Consider the following 22,121-nt stretch of genomic DNA (forward strand, 5'->3'; position numbering starts at 1 on the left):
CTGTGCCCCCTCACCAACTATCTCAGCAGCAGGCTCCTCTCCCCGGGCTCCAGCCTGCATGTCCTCTACCCCCGAATGTTACGAGCCTGTGCCTCCTCCTCAACAAGTCCCCTCAGCAGCTGGTTACTCTCCCGGGCTCTGGTCAACGTGTCATCTACCCCCTAATCTTACCAGCCTGTGCCTCCTCACCTACTCCCCTCAGCAGCAGGCTCCTCTCCCCGGGCTCCGACCTGCATGTCCTCTACCCCCGAATGTTACGAGCCTGTGCCTCCTCCTCAACAAGTCCCCTCAGCAGCTGGTTACTCTCCCGGGCTCTGGCCAACGTGTCATCTACCCCCTAATCTTACCAGCCTGTGCCTCCTCACCTACTCCCCTCAGCAGCAGGCTCCTCTCCCAGGGCTCCGACCTGCATGTTCTCTACCCTTTAATGGTACCAGCCTGTGCCTACTCCTCACCTACTCCCTTCTGCAACAGGCTCCTCTCCCCGGGCTCCGGCCTGCATGTCCTCTACCCCCTTATGTTACCAGCCTTTGCCTCTTCACCTACTCCCCTCACCAGCAGGCTCCTCTCCCCTGGCTCAGGCCTGCATGTTTTCTACCCCCTAATGTTACCAGCCTGTGCCTTCTCCTCACCAAGTCCCCTCAGCAGCTGGCTACTCTCCCCGGGCTCTGGCCAACGTGTCATCTACCCCCTAATCTTACCAGTCTTTGCCCCCTCACCTACTCCCCTCAGCAGCTGGCTCCTCTCCCCGGGCTCCGGCCTGCATGTCCTCCACCCCCTAATGTTACAAGCCAGTGTCTCCTCACCTACTCCCCTCAGCAGCTGGCCCCTCTCCCCAGGCTCCGACCTGCATGTCCTCTACCCCCTAATGTTACCAGCCTTTGCCTCCTCACCTACTCACTCAGCAGCAGGCTCCTCTACCCGGACACAGGCCTGCATGTCCTCAACCCCTAATGTTACCAGTCTGTGCCTCCTCACCTACTCCCTTAGCAGCAGGCTCCTCTCCCCAGGCTCCAGCCTGCTTGTCCTCTACCCCCTAATGTTACCAGCCTGTGCTTCCTCCTCACCTACTCCCCTCTGCAACACGCTCCTCTCCTCGGGCTCCGGTCTGCATGTTCTCTACCCCTAATGTTACCAGCCTGTGCCTCCTCCTCACCTACTCCCTCAGCAGCATGCTCCTTTCCCCTGGCTCTGGCCTGTGTGTCCTCTACCCCTTTGTCTTACCAGCCGGTGCCTCCTCACCTACTTCTCTCAGCAGCAGGCTCCTCTCCCCAGGCTCCGGCCTGCATGTTCTCTACCCCCTAATGTTACCAGCCTGTGCCTCATCACATACTCCCCTCAGCAGCAGGACCCTCTCCCCAGGCTCCGGCCTGCATGTTCTCTACCCCCTAATGTTACCAGCTTGTGCCTCCTCCTCACCTTCTCCCTCAGCAGCATGCTCCTTTCCCCGGGTTCTGGCCTGTGTGTCCTCTAACCCTTTGCCTTACCAGCCTGTGCCTCCTCACCTACTCCCCTCAGTAGCTGGCTCCTCTCCCCGGGCTCCGACCTGCATGTTCTCTACCCCCTAATGGTACCAGCATGTGCCTACTCCTCACCTACTCCCTTCTGCAACAGGCTCCTCTCCCCGGGCTCCGGCCTGCATGTCCTCTACCCCCTTATGTTACCAGCCTGTGCCTCCTCACCTACTCCCCTCAGCAGCTGGCTCCTCTCCCCAGGCTCTGGCCTGTTTGTCCTCTACCCCTTTGTCTTACCAGCCTGTGCCTCCTCACCTATTCCCCTCAGCAGCTGGCTCCTCTCCCCAGGCTCCGGCCAGCGTGTCATCTACCCGCTAATCTTACCAGCCTGTGCCTCCTCCTCACCTACTCCCTCAGCAGCAGTCTCCTCTCCCCGTGTCCTCTTGCGTGTCCTCTACCCCCTAATGTTACCAGCCTGTGCCTCCTCACCTACTCCCCTTGGCAGTATGCTCCTCTCCCCGGGCTTCAGCCTGCAATTCCTCTACCCCCTAATGTTACCAGCCTGTGCCTCCTCCTCACTTACTCCCCTCAGCAGCATGCTCCTCTCCCCAGACTCCGGCCTGCATGTCCTCTACCCCATAATGTTTCCAGCCTGTGTCTCCTCCTCACCTGCTCTCCTCAGTTGCAGGCTCCTCTCCCCGGGTTACAACCTGCGTGTCCTCTACCCCCTAATATTACCAGCCTGTGCCCCCTCACCAACTATCTCAGCAGCAGGCTCCTCTCCCCGGGCTCCAGCCTTCATGTCCTCTACCCCCGAATGTTACGAGCCTGTGCCTCCTCCTCACCAAGTCCCCTCAGCAGCTGGCTACTCTCCCTGGGCTTTGGCCAACGTGTCATCTACCCCCTAATCTTACCAGTCTTTGCCCCCTCACCTACTCCCCTCAGCAGCTGGCTCCTCTCCCCGGGCTCCGGCCTGCATGTCCTCTACCCCCTAATGTTACAAGCCAGTGTCTCCTCACTGACTACCATCAGCAGCTCGCTCCTCTCCCCAGGCTCCGACCTGCATGTCCTCTACCCCCTAATGTTACCAGCCTTTGCTCCTCACCTACTTCCCTCAGCAGCAGGCTCCTCTACCCGGACACAGGCCTGCATGTCCTCTACCCCTAATGTTACCAGCCTGTGGGGGAGATTCTCTAAGAATCTCCGCCCCCCTTCGCCGCCCATCGCATATTTAATTATCGCATATGCTGTAACATATGCGATAATTAAGGCAAAGGACAGCTCTTGCGTTAAGAGCTGTCCTTTGCGGTGAGAGTCGCCAGGTCCCAGCAGGTCCCGGCGGCTCCCCCCTCCCTCACACACCCGGCGCTGCTGCTGCTGCGCCGGGCTCTCCTCCTCCCTGCACCCGGAAGAGGATCAGTGCAGGGAGGAGGTCACAGGTCCGGGCAGCACTGCGCTGTGCTGCCCGGACACAGGTGAGGGGGCGATGCGGGGCGGCGGTGGGTCGGCGCGGGGCGGCGGAGGGTTGCGGTAGAAGCCCATTGGCTTCTATGGGGCATCGCCAGATTTTTCTAGCGATGCCCCCCGCTGCGGTAACCCGGCGGGGGGATGCTTACAGCATCCCAAAATGCGGTAAAAACCCAGATAACAGGGTTTTTACCGCATTTTTAGCTTAGAGAATCTCCCCCTGTGCCTCCTCACCTACTCCCTCAGAAGCAGGCTCCTCTCCCCGGGCTTTGGCCTGCGTGTCCTCTACCCCCTAATGTTACCAGCCTGTGCCTCCTCCTCACCTAATCCCCTCAGCAGCACGCTCCTCTCCCTGCACTCTGGCCTGCGTGTCCTCTACCCCCTAATGTTACCAGCCTGTGCCTCCTCACCTACTCCCTAAGCAGCAGGCTCCTCTACCCGGGCACAGGCCTGCATGTCCTCTACCCCTAATGTTACCAGCCTGTGCCTCCTCACCTACTCACTCAGCAGCAGGCTCCTCTCCCCGGGCTCTGGCCTGCGTGTCCTCTACCCGTAATGTTACCAGCCTGTGCCTCCTCACCTACTCCCTCAGAAGCAGGCTCCTCTCCCCAGGCTCTGGCATGCGTGTCCTCTACCCCCTAATGTTACCAGCCTGTGCCTCCTCCTCACCTACTCCCCTCAGCAGCATGCTCCTCTCCCTGCACTCTGGCCTGCGTGTCCTCTACCCCCTAATGTTACCAGCCTGAGCATCCTCACCTACTCCCTCAGCAGCAGGCTCCTCTACACTGGCACAGGCTTGCATGTCCTCTTACCCCTTAATGTTACCAGCCTGTGCCTCCTCCTCACCTACTCCCCTGAGCAGCACGCTCCTCTCCCCGCACTCTTGCCTGCGTGTACTCTACTCCCTAATGTTACCAGCCTGTGCCTCCTCACCTACTCCCCTCAGCAGCAGGCTCCTCTCCCCGGGCTCCAGCCTGCGTGTCCTCTACCCACTAATGTTACCAGCCTGTGCCTCCTCACCTACTCCCCTCAGCAGCAGGCTCCTCTCCCCTGGCTCCGTCTGCATGTTTTCTACTCCCTAATGTTACCAGCCTGTGCCTCCTCCTCACCTACTCCCTCAGCAGCAGGCTCCTCTCCCTGGGCTCCAACCTGCATGTCCCCTACCCCCTAATGTTACCAGCCTGTGCCTCCTCACCTACTTCCCTCAGCAGTAGGCTCCCCTCCCCGGGTTCCGGCCTGCATGTCCTCTACACCGTAATGTTACCAGCCTTTGCCTCCTCCTCACCTTCTCCCTCAGCAGCACGCTCCTCTCCCCAGGCTCCGGCCTGCGTGTCCTCTACTCCCTAATTTTACCAGCCTGTACCTCCTCAACTACTCCCCTCAGCAGCTGGCTCCTCTTCCCAGGCTCCGGCCTGCATGTCCTCTGTCCCTAATATTAGAAGCCTGTGCCTCACCTACTCCCCTCAGCAGCAGGCTCCTCTCCCCGGGCTCCGGCCTGCATGTCCTCTACCCAATAATATTACCAGCCTGTGCCTCCTTACCTACTCCCCTCAGCAGCACGCTCCTCTTGCCGGGCTCTGTGTAAAAGTGATAAGATGTCAGTATTATGCTCTGCTGTGTAATGCAGGTGTGATGTCAGTATTATGCTCTGCTGTGTAATGTAGGTGTGATGTCAGTATTATGCTCTGCTGTATAATGTAGGTGTGATGTCAGTATTATGCTCTGCTGTGTAATGTAGGTTCCTCTACCCCCTAATGTTACCAGCCTGTGCCTCCTCCTCACTTACTTCTCTCAGCAGCATGCTCCTCTCCCCAGACTCTGGCCTGCATGCCCTCTACCCCATAATGTTTCCAGCCTGTGTCTCCTCCTCACCTGTTCTCCTCAGTTGCAGGCTCCTCTCCCCGGGTTACAACCTGCGTGTCCTCTACCCCCTAATATTACCAGCCTGTGCCCCCTCACCAACTATCTCAGCAGCAGGCTCCTCTCCCCGGGCTCCAGCCTGCATGTCCTCTACCCCCGAATGTTACGAGCCTGTGCCTCCTCCTCACCAAGTCCCCTCAGCAGCTGGCTACTCTCCCCGGGCTTTGGCCAACGTGTCATCTACCCCCTAATCTTACCAGTCTTTGCCCCCTCACCTACTCCCCTCAGCAGCTGGCTCCTCTCCCCGGGCTCCGGCCTGCATGTCATCTACCCCCTAATGTTACAAGCCAGTGTCTCCTCACTTACTACCCTCAACAGCTCGCTCCTCTCCCCAGGCTCCGATCTGCATGTCCTCTACCCCCTAATGTTACCAGCCTTTGCCTCCTCACCTACTTCCCTCAGCAGCAGGCTCCTCTACCCGGACACAGGCCTGCATGTCCTCTACCCCTAATGTTACCAGCCTGTGGGGGAGATTCTCTAAGAATCTCCGCCCCCCTTCGACGCCCATCACATATTTAATTATCGCATATGCTGTAACATATGCGATAATTAAGGCAAAGGACAGCTCTTGCTTTAAGAGCTGTCCTTTGCGGTGAGAGTCGCCGGGTCCCAGCAGGTCCCGGCGGCTCCCCCCTCCCTCACACACCCGGGCTCTCCTCCTCCCTGCACCCGGAAGAGGATCAGTGCAGGGAGGAGGTCACAGGTCCGGGCAGCACTTCGCTGTGCTGCCCGGACACAGGTGAGGGGGGAGGGGGCGATGCGGGGCGGCGGTGGGTCGGCGCGGGGCGGCGGAGGGTTGCGGTAGAAGCCCATTGGCTTCTATTGGGCATCGCCAGATTTTTCTGGCGATGCCCCCCGCCGCGGTAACCCGGCGGGGGATACTAACAGCATCCCAAAATGCGGTAAAAACCCAGATAACAGGGTTTTTACAGCATTTTTAGCTTAGAGAATCTCCCTCTGTGCCTCCTCACCTACTCCCTCAGAAGCAGGCTCCTCTCCCCGGGCTCTGGCCTGCGTGTCCTCTACCCCCTAATGTTACCAGCCTGTGCCTCCTCCTCACCTAATCCCCTCAGCAGCACGCTCCTCTCCCTGCACTCTGGCCTGCGTGTCCTCTACCCCCTAATGTTACCAGCCTGTGCCTCCTCACCTACTCCCTAAGCAGCTGGCTCCTCTACCCGGGCACAGGCCTGCATGTCCTCTACCCCTAATGTTACCAGCCTGTGCCTCCTCACCTACTCACTCAGCAGCAGGCTCCTCTCCCCGGGCTCTGGCCTGCGTGTCCTCTACCCGTAATGTTACCAGCCTGTGCCTCCTCACCTACTCCCTCAGAAGCAGGCTCCTCTACCCGGGCTCTGGCCTGCGTGTCCTCTACCCCCTAATGTTACCAGCCTGTGCCTCCTCCTCACCTAATCCCCTCAGCAGCACGCTCCTCTCCCTGCACTCTGGCCTGCGTGTCCTCTACCCCCTAATGTTACCAGCCTGAGCATCCTCACCTACTCCCTCAGCAGCAGGCTCCTCTACACGGGCACAGGCTTGCATGTCCTCTTACCCCTTAATGTTACCAGCCTGTGCCTCCTCCTCACCTACTCCCCTGAGCAGCACGCTCCTCTCCCCGCACTCTTGCCTGCGTGTACTCTACTCCCTAATGTTACCAGCCTGTGCCTCCTTACCTACTCCCCTCAGCAGCAGGCTCCTCTCCCCGGGCTCCGGCCTGCGTGTCCTTTACCCACTAATGTTACCAGCCTGTGCCTCCTCACCTACTCCCCTCAGCAGCAGGCTCCTCTCCCCTGGCTCCGTCTGCATGTTTTCTACTCCCTAATGTTACCAGCCTGTGCCTCCTCCTCACCTACTCCCTCAGCAGCAGGCTCCTCTCCCTGGGCTCCAACCTGCATGTCCCCTACCCCCTAATGTTACCAGCCTGTGCCTCCTCACCTACTCCCCTCAGCAGTAGGCTCCCCTCCCCGGGTTCCGGCCTGCATGTCCTCTACACCGTAATGTTACCAGCCTGTGCCTCCTCCTCACCTTCTCCCTCAGCAGCACGCTCCTCTCCCCAGGCTCCGGCCTGCGTGTCCTCTACTCCCTAATTTTACCAGCCTGTACCTCCTCAACTACTCTCCTCAGCAGCTGGCTCCTCTCCCCAGGCTCTGGCCTGCATGTCCTCTGTCCCTAATATTAGAAGCCTGTGCCTCACCTACTCCCCTCAGCAGCAGGCTCCTCTCCCCGGGCTCCGGCCTGCATGTCCTCTACCCAATAATATTACCAGCCTGTGCCTCCTCACCTACTCCCCTCAGCAGCACGCTCCTCTTTCCGGGCTCTGCTGTGTAAAAGTGATAAGATGTCAGTATTATGCTCTGCTGTGTAATGCAGGTGTGATGTCAGTATTATGCTCTGCTGTGTAATGTAGGTGTGATGTCAGTATTATGCTCTGCTGTATAATGTAGGTGTGATGTCAGTATTATGCTCTGCTGTGTAATGTAGGTCTGATGTCAGTATTATGCTCTCCTGTGTAATGTAGGAGTGATGTCAGTATTATGCTCTGCTGTGTAATGTAGGTGTGATGTCAGTATTATGCTCTGCTGTGTAATGTAAATGTGATGTCAGTATTATGCTTTGCTCTATAATGTAGGTGTGATGTCAGTATTATGCTCTACTGTGTATTGTAGGAGTGATGTCAGTATTATGATCTGCTGTGTAATGTAGGTGTGATGTCAGTGTGTAGCCCTGCTGTGTATTGTAGGTGTGATGTCAGTATTATGCTCTGCTGTATAATGTAGGTGTAATGTCAGTATTATGCTCTGCTGTGTAATGTAGGTGTGATGTCAGTGTGTAGCTCTGCTGTGTAATGTAGGTGTGATGTCAGTATTATGCTCTGCTGTGTAATGTAGGTGTAATGTCAGTATTATGCTTTGCTGTGTAATGTAGGTGTAATGTCAGTATTATGCTCTGCTGTGTAATGTAGGTGTGATGTCAGTATTATGCTCTGCTGTATAATGTAGGTGTGATGTCAGAATTATGCTCTGCTGTGTAATGTAGGTGTGATGTCAGTATTATGCTCTGCTGTGTAATGTAGGTGTGATGTCAGTATTATGCTCTCCTGTGTAATGTAGATGTGATGTCAGTATTATGCTCTGATGTGTAATGTAGATGTGATGTCAGTATTATGCTCTGCTGTATAATGTAGGTGTGATGTCAGTATCATGCTCTGCGGTGTAATGTAGATGTGATGTCAGTATTATGCTCTGTTGTGTAATGTAGGTGTGATGTCAGTATTATGCTCTGCTGTATAATATAGGTGTGATGTCAGTATCATGCTCTCCTGTGTAATGTAGGTGTGATGTCAGCATTATGCTCTCAAGCGTAATGTAGGTGGGATGTGAGTATTATGCTCTGCTGTGTAATGTAGGTGTGATGTCAGTGTGTAGCCCTACTGTAAAATGAAGGTGTGATGTCGGTATTATGCTTTGCTGTGTCATGTAGGTGCGTTGTCAGTATTATGCTTGCTATTTGATGTAGATGTGATGTCAGTATTATGCTCTGCTGTGTAATGTAGGTGTGATGTCAGTATTATGCTCTGCTGTGTAGTGTAGGTGCGTTCTCAGTATTATGCTCTGCTGTATAATGTAGGTGTGATGTCAGAATTATGCTCTGCTGTGTAATGTAGGTGTGATGTCAGTATTATGCTCTGCTGTGTAATGTAGGTGTGATGTCAGTATTATGCTCTCCTGTGTAATGTAGATGTGATGTCAATATTCTGCTCTGCTGTGTAATGTAGGTGTGATGTCAGTATTATGCTCTGCTGTGTAATGTAGGTGTGATGTCAGTATTATGCTCTGCTGTGTAATGTAGGTCTGATGTCAGTATTATGCTCTCCTGTGTAATGTAAATGTGATGTCAGTTTTATGCTCTGCTGTGTAATGGTGATGAAGGGGGAAATTTACTAATATGAATTTGTAAAAAATAGGTGTATTCGTAGGCAGAAATACACCTATTTTTTACACATTCGTATTTTCGGGATATACTATCCCGAAAATACAGCAATTCGTATTCCTAAAGATGGCACATTCGTATTTGTATTTACAAATAAGAATGTCTACATCATCGACAGGAATCACTATTCAAAAGAATGGTGGTTCCTGATTTACTAAGCAGCCGTATTGAAAATATGGCTGCTAATTGGTGTGAAACTGCCACGAAAATACGGCAGAAAAATACACCTTATTTTCCTGTCATATTTGCGGAGAAACGCGTTGAGGGGACTACCAGGCTGCTATTGTACCCAGCAGATTGAAAATCATCTCGGATATGACCGCAGTGAGGGCGGTCGGAGAATTTCATCGCTGATGTCACAAGCCACAATACCCCTGGATTACAAATAAGTATAACCACATCTAATGTGCACATTTGTGGGGACTTGAACTCTCACTTATCTTAAAACCTACTAACTGGCTCAAAGTTGGAGCATATAATTTATGCAATTGCAAACCTAATAATCACTAACCAGTTCTAACCTTGATAAGGAGATTGCATGTTTAATGTGTGTGTGTCTTGTGTGTATTATTAACTGTATTATTGTATTTTACTGTGAACAATTTTATTAAATATTTCATATATTCAGTACAGCGCTGTACCTATTCTTTTTTCTGGTTCTCTACTATTACTAGGGGTTTATGGTAATCCCCCTATTGGCACAGCAGCAGCACTGAATAACAATCAGCGCTCAGTATCATTCTGTGGAGTTTTTTTGTAACCATCACCAGGCTGACATAGCCGCGGGCCAGTAATTAAAAATCAGGGAACCCGACAAATAGGGGTTCCCCGATTTTTAACAACCAGACCCAGGCTCCAGGTCCAGGGCTGGTTCATAAAACACGGGGGACAAAATGACTAGAGGTCCCCCGTATTTTAAGAACCAGCCCCAGGCCAAACCAGCCAGCAGGGTAATGTCACAGCCGGAGGACAATTATTATATGAGGTCCCGCGGCCAAAACATTCACCCTACAGACCAGTCAGCCTGGCCAGGGGCCCTGGGGGAGTGGGGACCCCCCAATAAAGGGGTCCCCCCCTCCAGGACTTACCTGACCAGGCTGAAGCCTGGTGCTGTCCTCGATGCCTCTGGGCGGTGGGCATCGAGCTGATTCAGTGTAAAAAAAAATAGAATAAACTATTGTTTAATACTGTGGAACTATGAGTCCCAGCAAGCCTTCCCCGCAAGCTGGGACTTGGAGAACCACAAGTACCAGCCTGCGGGCATTAAAGGGCCTGCTGGCACTTGTAGTTCCACAGTAATAAAAATAGTCAAATAAACACACTGACACACAATTTAAATAAAACTTTAATACTTTCAAAGCCCATACATACTGATACTTACCTATCTTGAGCCCATAGGTAGGTCCCTGGATCTTGGTCCGGTGTCCTGGTCCATGTCGGCATTCGGGTCCATGTCGGCGGCGTCCTTGTCGGCGTCCGGGTCCGTAGTAACCCATGGGGGACCTGTGGAAGGAAATCCAACTCACCCAGGTCCTCCTGCGAAGATCTGTCCTTTGCTCTGACGTAGTCCTGGTCTTCTGCCACATGCCGGCGATTCCAGCAGCTCCCCGCATCGGACTGAGGGGAGGTGCAGAGATATTTAATCTTCCGCGCCTCTCCTCTTAATGATTCTATTGGCCGCCTAGAGGTGGAACTCTCAGCATTTTCCAGAGCACTCTTTATACTGTATTGAAATTTTTTGCACTTGTTTTGGCCTTGGGGTTGGTGAAACCTTAATCATCAGCGTCAGCTGTTTAAGTGTCTAGTGCTGGGGTAGCCAACCCTAGTCCTCGAGAGCTACCAACAGTGCATGTTTTGCAGGTCTCCTCACAGAATCACAAGTGAAGTAATTAGCTCCATCTGTGTATCTTTTAAAATGTGTCAGTGATTAATGAGTGCAGCTGTGCAGCAGCTAGGTTGTCTGGAAAATGTGAACTGTTGGTAGCTCTCGAGGGCTAGGGTTGGCTACCACTGGTCTAGTGCAACCAGTATAGTTCTTTCTATCATTGTAGCGATAGAATTAGACAGGCAGCCTCCATGAACAATATACTTGCTATTTTAGGACAACGTTTTGAATTAGCTAAAACTGTAGCATTCCTGTTGCCACCATAACAGCAACACCCCTCACCCCCCCACCCCCCCCCCCCACACACACACAGCCACCACTAATAATGCTACTTTCACTGTATGATAAGCATTTGCTAACTAAAACCCTACTCCTCTGAGTAATTGCTGCATCTCTATACACTTGTACCCAGACCGTCCAATAGGACCCTTCCATCAGGTACAGAAAGCTCTGCTCCCGGACTTCCCAGGTGGTTACCTGCAGTGAAACAGCTTTCTCATCAATTATCTAGTTCAACACAGGTGACTACAATCATAAACCGGGGGAAGCCCAAGTGCAGATCCTCTTGTACCTGATGGAAGGGGTCGTGCTGGGGGATCTGTTATTCCCCCACTCCCATCCCTAACTCCCCTCTCACATGTCAATACAGACAAAAGTAAAACAGTAGGGATGGCCATTGACCATCGATGATTCCAAACATCGGTGATTCATGGCCAATGTCGAATACTTTAGCCATAGATGGGGGAGAACCAGATGGTTTCCCTCCATCGATGGAACAGCAAAACGATGTTTGCCTTTTTTTTAAAAGTGCTGGGACACAGAGCATAGCTCAGCCCCCCGACACCAGCGAAGCCCCGTCCCCCGTCTTTTGATTGGCCCACAGCCCAATCAATCAAACACAATGGATGACCATCGATATGTAAAAATATCGATGGACATCCATTGCATAGTTTAGCACTATCGATGGCCAGTTGCAGAATTGCCATCAATGGCAATGGCAACGATGGCCATCCCTATAAAACAGATATTTTAGTAGATGTATTTAAAAGTGAAATAACATAGGCACCTGATTGTCACTACCCCGGAGGGCTGTATTCTATTGTATTATGTTGGTGAAATAGTTACAGCCATACATTTATGTACATTTAATGTTCCTTTCCTGCAGTTAGATTATAAATTAGGAACATGTACATAGGATCTCACTGAAATTAGGCACAAATAACATTAACAGGGTAAGTTATAGCAACTTAGAAATCCTAAAAATAAAATTAGACCCATTAGCATGGATACTATAGAGTGTATATGGGAGAGCAGCAAGCTGGTCACATGACCCAAGCTATACACTTTCATAGCTGAGAGTGGCAGTTATTTTCCAACTGGCATCTCTGCAGCAGACAGCATCAGAGGAGGAAGCAGGAGCCCAAGCAGAGGATTGAGAAGGGGAGAAAAAGCGATTTCAGGAGACAGAAAGCCAATTACTGGATCAGGTGAACCCGTCGTAAGACGCAGGAGCCGAATCAGGAGAGGTAAGTAAACTTATTGGATCAGGTGTACCCGTCGGAAGACGCAGGAGCCAGATCAGGAGAGGTAAATCGACTCAGTGGATCAGGTGTACCCGTCGGAAGACGCAGGAGCCAGATCAGGAGAGGTAAATCGACTTATTGGATCAGGTGTACCCGTCAGAAGACGCAGGAGCCAGATCAGGAAAGGTAAACGACCAATTGGATCAGGTGTACCCGTCAGAAGACGCAGGAGCCAGATCAGGAAAGGTAAATTGACCAATTGGATCAGGTGTACCCGTCGGAAGACGCAGGAGCCAGATCAGGAGAGGTAAATTGACTCAGTGGATCAGGTGTACCCGTCGGAAGACGCAGGAGCCAGATCAGGAGAGGTAAATTGACCAATTGGATTAGGTGTACCCGTCGGAAGACGCAGGAGCCAGATCAGGAAAGGTAAATTGACCAATTGGATCAGGTGTACCCGTCGGAAGACGAAGGAGCCAGATCAGGAAAGGGAAATTGACCAATTGGATCAGGTGTACCCGTCGGTAGACGCAGGAGCCAGATCAGGAAAGGTAAATTGACCAATTGGATCAGGTGTACCCGTCGGAAGACGCAGGAGCCAGATCAGGAAAGGTAAATTGACCAATTGGATCAGGTGTACCCGTCGGAAGACGCAGGAGCCAGATCAGGAAAGGTAAATTGACCAATTGGATCAGGTGTACCCGTCGGAAGACGCAGGAGCCAGATCAGGAGAGGAAAGTCAACTTATTGGATCAGGTGTACCCGTCGGGAGACGCAGGAGCCAGATCAGGAAAGGTAAACGACCAATTGGATCAGGTGTACCCGTCGGAAGACGCAGGAGCCAGATCAGGAGAGGTAAGTCGACTGATTGGATCAGGTGTACCCGTCGGAAGACGCAGTAACCCTGATCAGCAGAGGTAAGTTCACATATTGGATCAGGTGTACCCGTCGGAAGATGCAGGAGCCGGATCAGAAGATGGAGGAGATGGTCGGGAAGAAGAGGAGAAGGAAGGAGACCTCAAGAAGGCCTGAAAAGGAAGCACCTGAGGAGGAACCCAGCGGCAAGATACAGAAGACAGACCAGAACACAGAGGAGATGGCCGGAAAGAAGAGGTGCAGGAAGGAGACATCAAGAAAGCCTGAAAAGGAAGCACCTGAGGAGTCCAGCAGCAAGATGCAGGAGAAAGACCAGAAGACAGTGAAGAACACTTCATCAAGAAAATCCAGAGAGGAGGAATCGCTGGAAGAAAGAAAGAGAGCGGCAAGCGAGGCTAAAGACCCGGATGAAGATCAGCCAAGACCAGGTAAGCGGAAATGTAGTTGGATGTCCTTGCACTGTAGTTCATTTTCACATTGGCAAAGTTGAATATTGTTTATATAAAAAAAAATATAAATAATGTTTTATATGTAATTTATATTCACTTCATTGGTTACTACAGTTATTCAGATAAAGACAGTCTCAAAAAAAGGATTAGTAAAACTACTGTAATATTTATGGAGAAAGGTGCACAACTACAAAGGTGCTGTAACCTACAGTATAGCTCAGTTTGGTGACAGGCATATGCCGGCATTCGCAGTGTCATTTACACAATGAAAACACAGTATGAATGTTCTTCTACCTTTACCTAGCCTAATCCTAACATTACTATTATTATTACTTTATTAACCCCACACCCAAACATCAGGGTGTTTACAGAATAGCTCTAGGTTTACTGGCACTAAAGGTGGTAATACCCAGGATGGCGGTGCCTGCATTTATACGTGACAGCCCAACCCCCCTGGGGAAGACAGCCATGGTGATAACTGAAGAATGTAGGGCTGATATCACCTGGTGTAATGACTCATGGGGGGAAATTTACTAAGATGTGTATGCTACTTCACATGTGATGTTGCTATAGGCAACCAATCACAATCTACTTCTTATTTATTTAGCATCCTCTAGAAGACAGGATCTGATTGGTTGCCCATAGCAACATCACATGTGAAGTAGAATACACATCTTAGTAAATTCCCCCCCATGGTGTCATGGTTGTTTTTTCCCTTCATTTAATTATGGACTTGGTACAATATTAGATATTTAATCTAAAGTAATGTATGTTAACATGAATTTCACATATAGGAATACAGATGCAAACCCTTTCAGGCTGTTCATAGGACAACAAAACGCATTATATCCCGTGTCAAACTTGGACATGAAGGCGAATGTAATGGTTGGCATCTATTGTAGCTCAATGCCATTATAAATGTACTACAGGCGATGTGATTAGTGCCAGAACGGCATGGCCAGTAACTACAGGATTAGCTCAGAGGAATTGGCTTGGTCACTAGAACCCCAGGCAATCCTTTTGATCACTAGCAATAATTTCCCTGCTTAAATTCGCATGAGAATGCATCACTACCAGTTCCTTACAACACATAAATGCACATGCTCCATTCCTACAATATCAAATAGGCACTAATCAGTTACGCAACAAAATTATTAAACTCAAAAGTGATCAAGGTGCCATTATTTAAAAAATGTTTCCGATTAGCTATAAGTATCTTCAGCTTTGTAAAACCCTACAGTTTGTTTTATGTTGTGGTCCCAGTATTCCCACTTCAGTTTTCATCATATTACTGTGTCTTTAGCTGTTAAACAATAATTTCATAATGTCTCTTACTTTACTCCACAAGGACCAAGCAGCGTCTCACCACCAGACAAGGAGGAACCTCTCTTCATGGACAGGTACAAGATCAGCCGTGAGTTAGGAGAGGGCGGCTACGGAGTGGTCCTGCTGGCGCGTGAGATCTCCACCAAGAAGGATGTCGCCATAAAGGTCGTGAACAACGAGGGACTGTCAGAGAGAGAAAAAGAGAAGACAAGGATTGAGACCAGGGCCCTACAATCAACATCTGGGAGCCCCTTCTTAGTACATGGCCTCCTGACCTTCCAGACCGAGAACATCTTGGCATTCGTCATGGACTACGCCAACGGAGGAGACTTATTCGACCTGCTGCAATCAAGAGGGCGTCTTGAGCCTACAGCTGCAACGTAAGATCTATGCATAATCTGGTGTATAACTGTGTGATTGTGTGCAAGAAAAAATCCCAGAGGAGCTTACAGTCTAGGAAATGAGCAAACACACATACCTAAGGCCCCCATACACTATGCGATGTTGGACCGATTTCATGCGATTTGAGCACTTAGGCTGCTAAATCGCGTAAAATAGGCCCAAAATCGCATGTGTTTGACATTTGATCCGATTCGATGCGCGTTCCCGTGCCCATCGGACCGGATCAGGAGGTCGGATGTGCAGCATGTACGATCACGTCCGACCTCCTGCAGCGGGCGGGCAGTGGCGGCTCTTAAATGAGTGGCCAGGGGGTGCCGTGAGGAAGACGTCCAGCCGGTGATCATAAGCTTTTTGTCACTGCCGCGGGTGGTGGTGGTAATCAGATCAGTGCTGGGGCAGTCGGCGGTGACCTGATCATCAGTGTCCAGTCCACTGTCCAGCGCCGTAGCGGGCCGGCAGCAGCGGCAATTACAACTTTAAAATAACATGTCAAATGACTGCCCGGCTAATGATTGGCTGAGATAGAGCACTCCTTGGCAGCTGATTGGCTGAGAGTGCTCTATCTCAGCCAATCAAAAGCTAGAGAGTCATTTGACAAATTCTTTTCAAGATGTAATAGCTGCTGCCTGCCCGCCCGCTGCGGCGCTGGACAGTGGACACTGATGATCTAGTCACCGCCGCCCGCCCCAGCACTGATTTGATTAACGCTGCGGCCCCACTGTTTCTAATTTATCACATGTAAAAAATGGCACATCAAGTCCTAAATTGTATGTGAGCCTCCCGGGGAGCTGACGGGTGGCTCGGAGGAGAATTGGGTCCGACTTGTCCTAATGTATGGGGGCCCTTACATTCACTGTACAATATATGTTATTCCTTGTTGGACTCCCATCACTTTGGGGTATAGGGATGAAGCAGTGATAAGGAAGTGAGCCAGAAGAGAAGTGGCCCATGGCAACCAATCAGCACTGAAGTAAAGGTGCGTACACACGGTAAGATATAATGCACAATCTAGCTAGCTAGTTTTGAATAGCGTGCTAGATAGTGCACTATATCTTACTGTGTGTACGCCCTATCTGACATACGATGCACGCTCCCACCGGTCGTCTGGCAGGGAGCTGATCGGGTGAGCATGCAACTCAATTCTGGCTAGAAAGCATAAGATAGCATAGTGTAGTATAGCTGTGATGTCATATCGTATGTGATATCTTATGCACATTGTACGTTATTATAAGCACAAATCTTATGCTTCTGACCACTGGGACTTTCCTGGGAAATAGTATATAATATCATACGGAACATAAATCGTACCGTGTGTACGGACCTTAACGCCTGTAATTTGCATAGTATGAAATTATACAGAGTAGCGGATTGGTTGCCATAGACCAATTTTCCTCTGGCTCATTGCTCCTCCCTTATCACTGCTCATACAACTACCCCTTTGCCTTTTCCTACTATGACTTTATCCTACCTGTATTTTCTTTTGCCGTTTCTATAGCTCTTAAGGTGGCCATGCGCTTCTTCTTGCAGCAGAGTATGGCCATCCAATCCCTTCGGCCGGAACCTTCCCATGAGGATCGCATGTGATGTATCGCATACGATCCTTTGCCATGTGATGTATCACATGCGACCCCGCTCCCCGCAGTGGGTCCGAGTTGGAGGTCGGACATGCAGCAGGTACGACCTTTGATCTGATGCACAGTGGACCGCGTATCGGATCAGATGTCAAACACACCCGATTTGGCCACTTTTACACAATTTCTCAGCCCGATCCGTCAGAATCAGGTGAAAAGTAGCCAAATTCGGACTAGTGTGTGGGCACCTTTACACTATTCCCCATCCTACACTGCATCTTTCTATCCTGCCCATACACTACGGCTGATTTGGGATGTTACAATATTGATACATTTCTTCTTTAACAGAGTCTTCGCTGCCGAGATCGTGTCCGGTCTCCAGCACTTCCACAGGATGGGCTTCATCCATCGGTAACTAACTTTCTTTCCTTGTTTAAATAAACATAAAATACAAGGGCTGCATTAGTACTTGTTCTTATTGTGGGGAATAAATCATAGTAGTTCCACCCTTATAAACATAACATTACTCTGCGGTGCATTCAGTGCTAATATGTGTACTGAGAAATAAGAGGTATGTTAAGATATTTTACTGCCTGCACAGAAGACCCATGTGCAGAAGAACTGGCACTGATGCCATAATATTTGCTATATTCTGCACAGACACAAACTCCATATTTCTGGGGAAGACATATGGCGTTCCAGTCATCCATGCTCGGTGAGCATAAGGGGCAACCTGGTGCCCCCTCAGCTTTAGGACCTTGTTCATAGCACACACTGCACCCTGGTCTGGCCATGTGGAACAGGCATTTATCAATTGGGAGATGCACTTTTCTACATTTCCAGATGTATCCTCATATAGCCAGCCTCAATCCGCCATGCTGAGTAAGTGCCAGTGAGACCCCAGGTCCCGTGCAACTCTGCCAGCATCCAGCATCTGCCAGCAAATGCCTCTTAGTCACAACATAACACAACTAAGATGCGCCAGGAGACTTTGCCCTAATATGTGTCTGAGGACATATCTGCAGCCTTAGTCACTTACTGTATTATGTATTTCATATACTGTCCATGCTAACAAGTACTTAATGAAGAAATTGTTCCTATTACAGAGACATCAAACCAGAGAACATCCTGCTTCATGACGGCCATATTAAAATCGCCGACTTCGGGCTGGCGTTGGAGAACACACCCAAAACCTCTGGCTACGCTGGAACACGTGGCTACATTGCCCCAGAGGTGAGGCTATAATAAATTAGAGGTCGGCTGTACAGTATAAAGGTGCCTGCTACAAACAGTAGCGGCTTTATGTTCTAAATGGCATCTAATCATGATCTGCCTTCACTGACAGCCAATCACAGGTGTTTTCCTACACTGGTGGTTTATGAGTGGCTGGCTGGGTAATGCAGAGCCAGGGCAATCCCTTTTATCATTTTGCAGGGGTTGTTCATAGTGAACTTTTGTATCTATGGGGATTTTCCAGGTTTGGTTTATACCTTTGACTCCTTCATTGGCACTCCCGAGAATTTTACGGGTTATGCTCCAGTTCACGCTGAGATCAGTGCTACGCTCGGCTTCAGCAGCTGCCCAGCCTTGCCTCCTTCCCCCGCCTGTGTGCGGTGTGACCTTGTAATGTCATGTCGCACACAGCCAGGTTCAGGGCCGGGCAGCGGCTGATGGAATGCCCAGCGGCACTGCTCGGCTCTGGGTAATACAGTGGGGGGGTGTTAGGAAGCGCTCCCCCCCAAAAAACACCACTGAAGGGGTTAACTTACACTACGATGAATAAAAGTGGAATATTTTGTATTGAGTAAATAATAACTGGGTCTCATAGTATTATTGTAATAAACCAATTATCTTGTGATGTAAGTAAGGCTAATGGAACACACTGCATAAAAGAACAATATAAATCATTGCCTCTGCCTGTATGTATGAAATATATCATGTGTCCCAACCAGGGTGCCAGATGTGTCTTTGTCAGTGTAACATCTGATGGCAGGCGTATTGTGCCCAGATCTGCTCTCCTGTTTATAAAGTGTTATTGAGTGAACTTCTTACCTTTTATTGACAGATCATCAAGCGAGAGCCATATGATGCGGGAGTGGATTGGTACTCCTTCGGTGTGGTGCTATTCGAGATGACAACAGGAAAATCCCCCGAGGAGTGCCACATCTCGGCTTTGGCGGGCTGTCATCTGTGCCCGAATACAAGAAACATCATTGAAGAGGTTAGTGTGAGAACATACTTAGCATTCAGCACTAGGTAACAAAGAGGCCATAAACAATGTGTCAGCGTCTGTTATTTATACAGAACCCCCATTCTCTAGTATCAGCCATGTAGTTGTTCTACGAGCGGTCATGTAGCTGTACATGGGGAAGCTATACGTAGTTACATAAGTCAGATTACATTACTGGCTCCCTGACACACACAAATAAGTGAAGGAAACTCCAAGCCAGAGCAATGCCTGCTGCAGCAGTCACTGTACCACTGACATACACCACTGGTCACGTTATACAGCACCGGCATTTTCCCTGTTTCTATTCAAATGTAAGCAAATCAAGTCCAGTGAATGACCCCCAATGGTACCATGATAAGCAGTAACCTGCTAGAGGTTGGGGGAAAGAATACTAAACTACATAGACACACATCCTCTGATTAGGGGAAAATAATGATTATTTTCTTCGAGGCTAAAAATCATTTGAGAAATATGTCTCCCAAATATGTGCTGTAAGGAATCAGACTGCAGCTGAACAGAAACTTAGTTGCCCTCATGTTCCTCTTTCCAGCTCCTGTGTGGTGACCCTGAGATGCGTCTGGGTGAGAACGGCAACATCAGAGAACATCCATTCTTCACGGGAATCGATTGGGAGAAGTTAGAACATCTGCAGGACCCATTCACTCCCAGCTTCTCCCTGCAGCCACCACAGTGAAGGTAACATCACTTCCCCAGGCGCAGGAGGTATAACATCATCTCACACAGGAGCAGCCGATACCTCCATCAGTAGCCACAGAACAACTTCCAGCTTCCAGAAGAACACCTGGCTTCTCCGTCAGCCCGAATTACACAAGGTGGCAGAACATCGCCCCTCAACTAACAACTACGGTATGTTCTCCAACGCCCATCAAGTACTGGAGACCGAGAGACCGGAACATCAACTCTCATCCTGATTGGGTAAGTACGATCCAACCAACATTATGCGCAATGTTTGGTTTCTGCACATGTGATCACATCGCAGAACAACGAACACCTCTGCTGATTGCAGAGGTGCTTGCGGTGTAGAGCAGCCAGCGATCACAAATGGAGGCAGGGGGTGGAATGCACCTCCTCCTGCATTTGCATTGCTTGAGGATCCCACATGATAAGCTGCTGTGAGCAGCTTATCATGTGCAATCCAAACTGAATCAGGCATCTTCTAAAAATGTATATAAAATATAACATCAATGGCGAGGGTTTGGCTGGATTATTTAGGGAGGACGGAGGCCAGAACTGATGTTATATCTTATATACATTTAAGCTGCAAGGCAAAGTTTCCTTGGTCTCGCAAGCCGACCTACAACTGCAAGCCTGAGAGAGATGAGACTTACTCAGGCTGCAGTCGCAGCGTCACAGCCACCGATGGTCCTGATGTTTTTCTAAACTGCAATCGCAGTTTGTTATGATCACAAATGGAGGCCGGGGGTGGAATGCACCTCCTCCTGCGTTTGCACTGCTTAAGGATTGAGGATTAAGCATTATACACATACCACCCCAGGGCCAATAGCCTAACAGCGCACCCCTACTCTCTACTGCCTTACCATCGCTCGCACCACCCCCCATCATCCATGCCCACATTGCTGCTCTCTCTAACTCCCCCCTCAGCGTCTCTGTCCTCACCCTCTCTGCCCTCGCCCACTCTCTAACTCCCCCCTCAGCGTCTCTGCCCCCACCCTCTCTCTAACTCCCCCCTCAGCGTCTCTGCCCTCACCCTCTCTCTCTAACTCCCCCCTCAGCGTCTCTGCCCTCACCCTCTCTCTCTAACTCCCCCCTCAGCCTCTCTGCCCTCACCTACTCTCTAACTCCCCCCTCTCTCTAACTCCCCCCTCAGTGTCTCTGCCCTCACCCTATCTCTCTAACTCCCCCCTCAGCCTCTCTGCCCTCACTAACTCTCTAACTCCCCCCTCAGCGTCTCTGCCCTCACCCTCTCTCTAACTCCCCCCTCAGCCTCTCTGCCCTCACTAACTCTCTAACTCCCCCCCTCAGTGTCTCTGCCATCACCCTCTCTATAACTCCCCCCTCAGAGTCTCTGCCCTCACCCTCTATCTCCCCCCTCAGCGTTAATGCCCTCACCCTCTCTCTAACTCCCCCCTCAGCGTCTCTGCGCTCACCTTCACTCTAACTCCCCCTCAGCCTCTCTGCCCATACCCACTCTCTAACTCCCCCTTCAGCGTCTCTGCCCTCACCCTCTCGCTAACTCCCAAATCAGCGTCTCTGCCCTCTCCCTATCTCTTACTCTCCCCTCGGCGTCTCTGCCCTCACCCTCTCTCTAACTCCACCCTCAGCGTCTCTGCCCTCATATATCTAACTCCCCCCTCAGCGGCTCTGCCCTCACCCTCTCTCTAACTCCCCCATCAGTGTCTCTGCCCTCACCCTCTCTCTAACTCCCCCCTCAGCGTCTCTGCCCTCACCCTCTCTCTAACTCCACCCTCAGCGTCTCTGCCCTCTCCCTCTCTCTAACTCCCCCCTCAGCATCTCTGCCCTCACCCACTCTCTAACTCTCCCCCTCTATCTAACTCCCCCCTCAGCGTCTCTGCCCTCACACTCCAACTCCAGTCCAACCCATATTATGCGCAATGTTTGGTTTCTGCACATGTGATCACATCGCAGAACAACGAACACCTCTGCTGATTGCAGAGGTGCTTGCGATGTAGAGCAGCCAGCGATCGCAAATGGAGGCAGGGGGTGGAATGCACCTCCTCCTGCATTTGCATTGCTTGAGGATCCCACATGATAAGCTGCTGTGAGCAGCTTATCATGTGCAATCCAAACTGAATCAGGCATCTTCTAAAAATGTATATAAAATATAACATCAATGGCGAGGGTTTGGCTGGCTTATCTGGGGAGGACGGAGGCCAGAACTACACCTGCAAGCCTGAGAGAGATGAGACTTACTCAGGCTGCAGTCGCAGCGTCACAGCCACCGATGGTCGTGATGTTTTTCTAAACTGCAATTGCAGTTTGTTATGATCACAAATGGAGGCAGGGGGTGGAATGCACCTCCTCCTGTGTT

At 50.7% G+C, this 22,121-nt stretch overlaps 1 long non-coding RNA gene across 2 annotated transcripts in view; it reads right to left on the reverse strand.

Moving 5' to 3' along the window:
• LOC146046239 (uncharacterized) overlaps positions 1-22,121 on the reverse strand; it is a 40,649-nt gene that overhangs the window by 2,523 nt on the left and 16,005 nt on the right. The window contains exons 2-4 of one of the 2 annotated variants that reach the window (XR_014465802.1): positions 18,913-19,048; positions 17,158-17,288; positions 14,897-15,070 (exon numbers count right to left, since the gene is read on the reverse strand). This is a non-coding gene — a long non-coding RNA (uncharacterized LOC146046239). Of the gene's footprint in view, positions 1-14,896; positions 15,071-17,095; positions 17,289-18,912; positions 19,049-22,121 lie in introns of those variants that run through there. The other variant, XR_014465801.1, reaches the window with a different exon arrangement.

This window comes from Crinia signifera, chromosome 11 (assembly GCF_055691185.1).
Source record: "Crinia signifera chromosome 11, ASM5569118v1, whole genome shotgun sequence".
Lineage (NCBI taxonomy): Eukaryota > Metazoa > Chordata > Amphibia > Anura > Myobatrachidae > Crinia > Crinia signifera.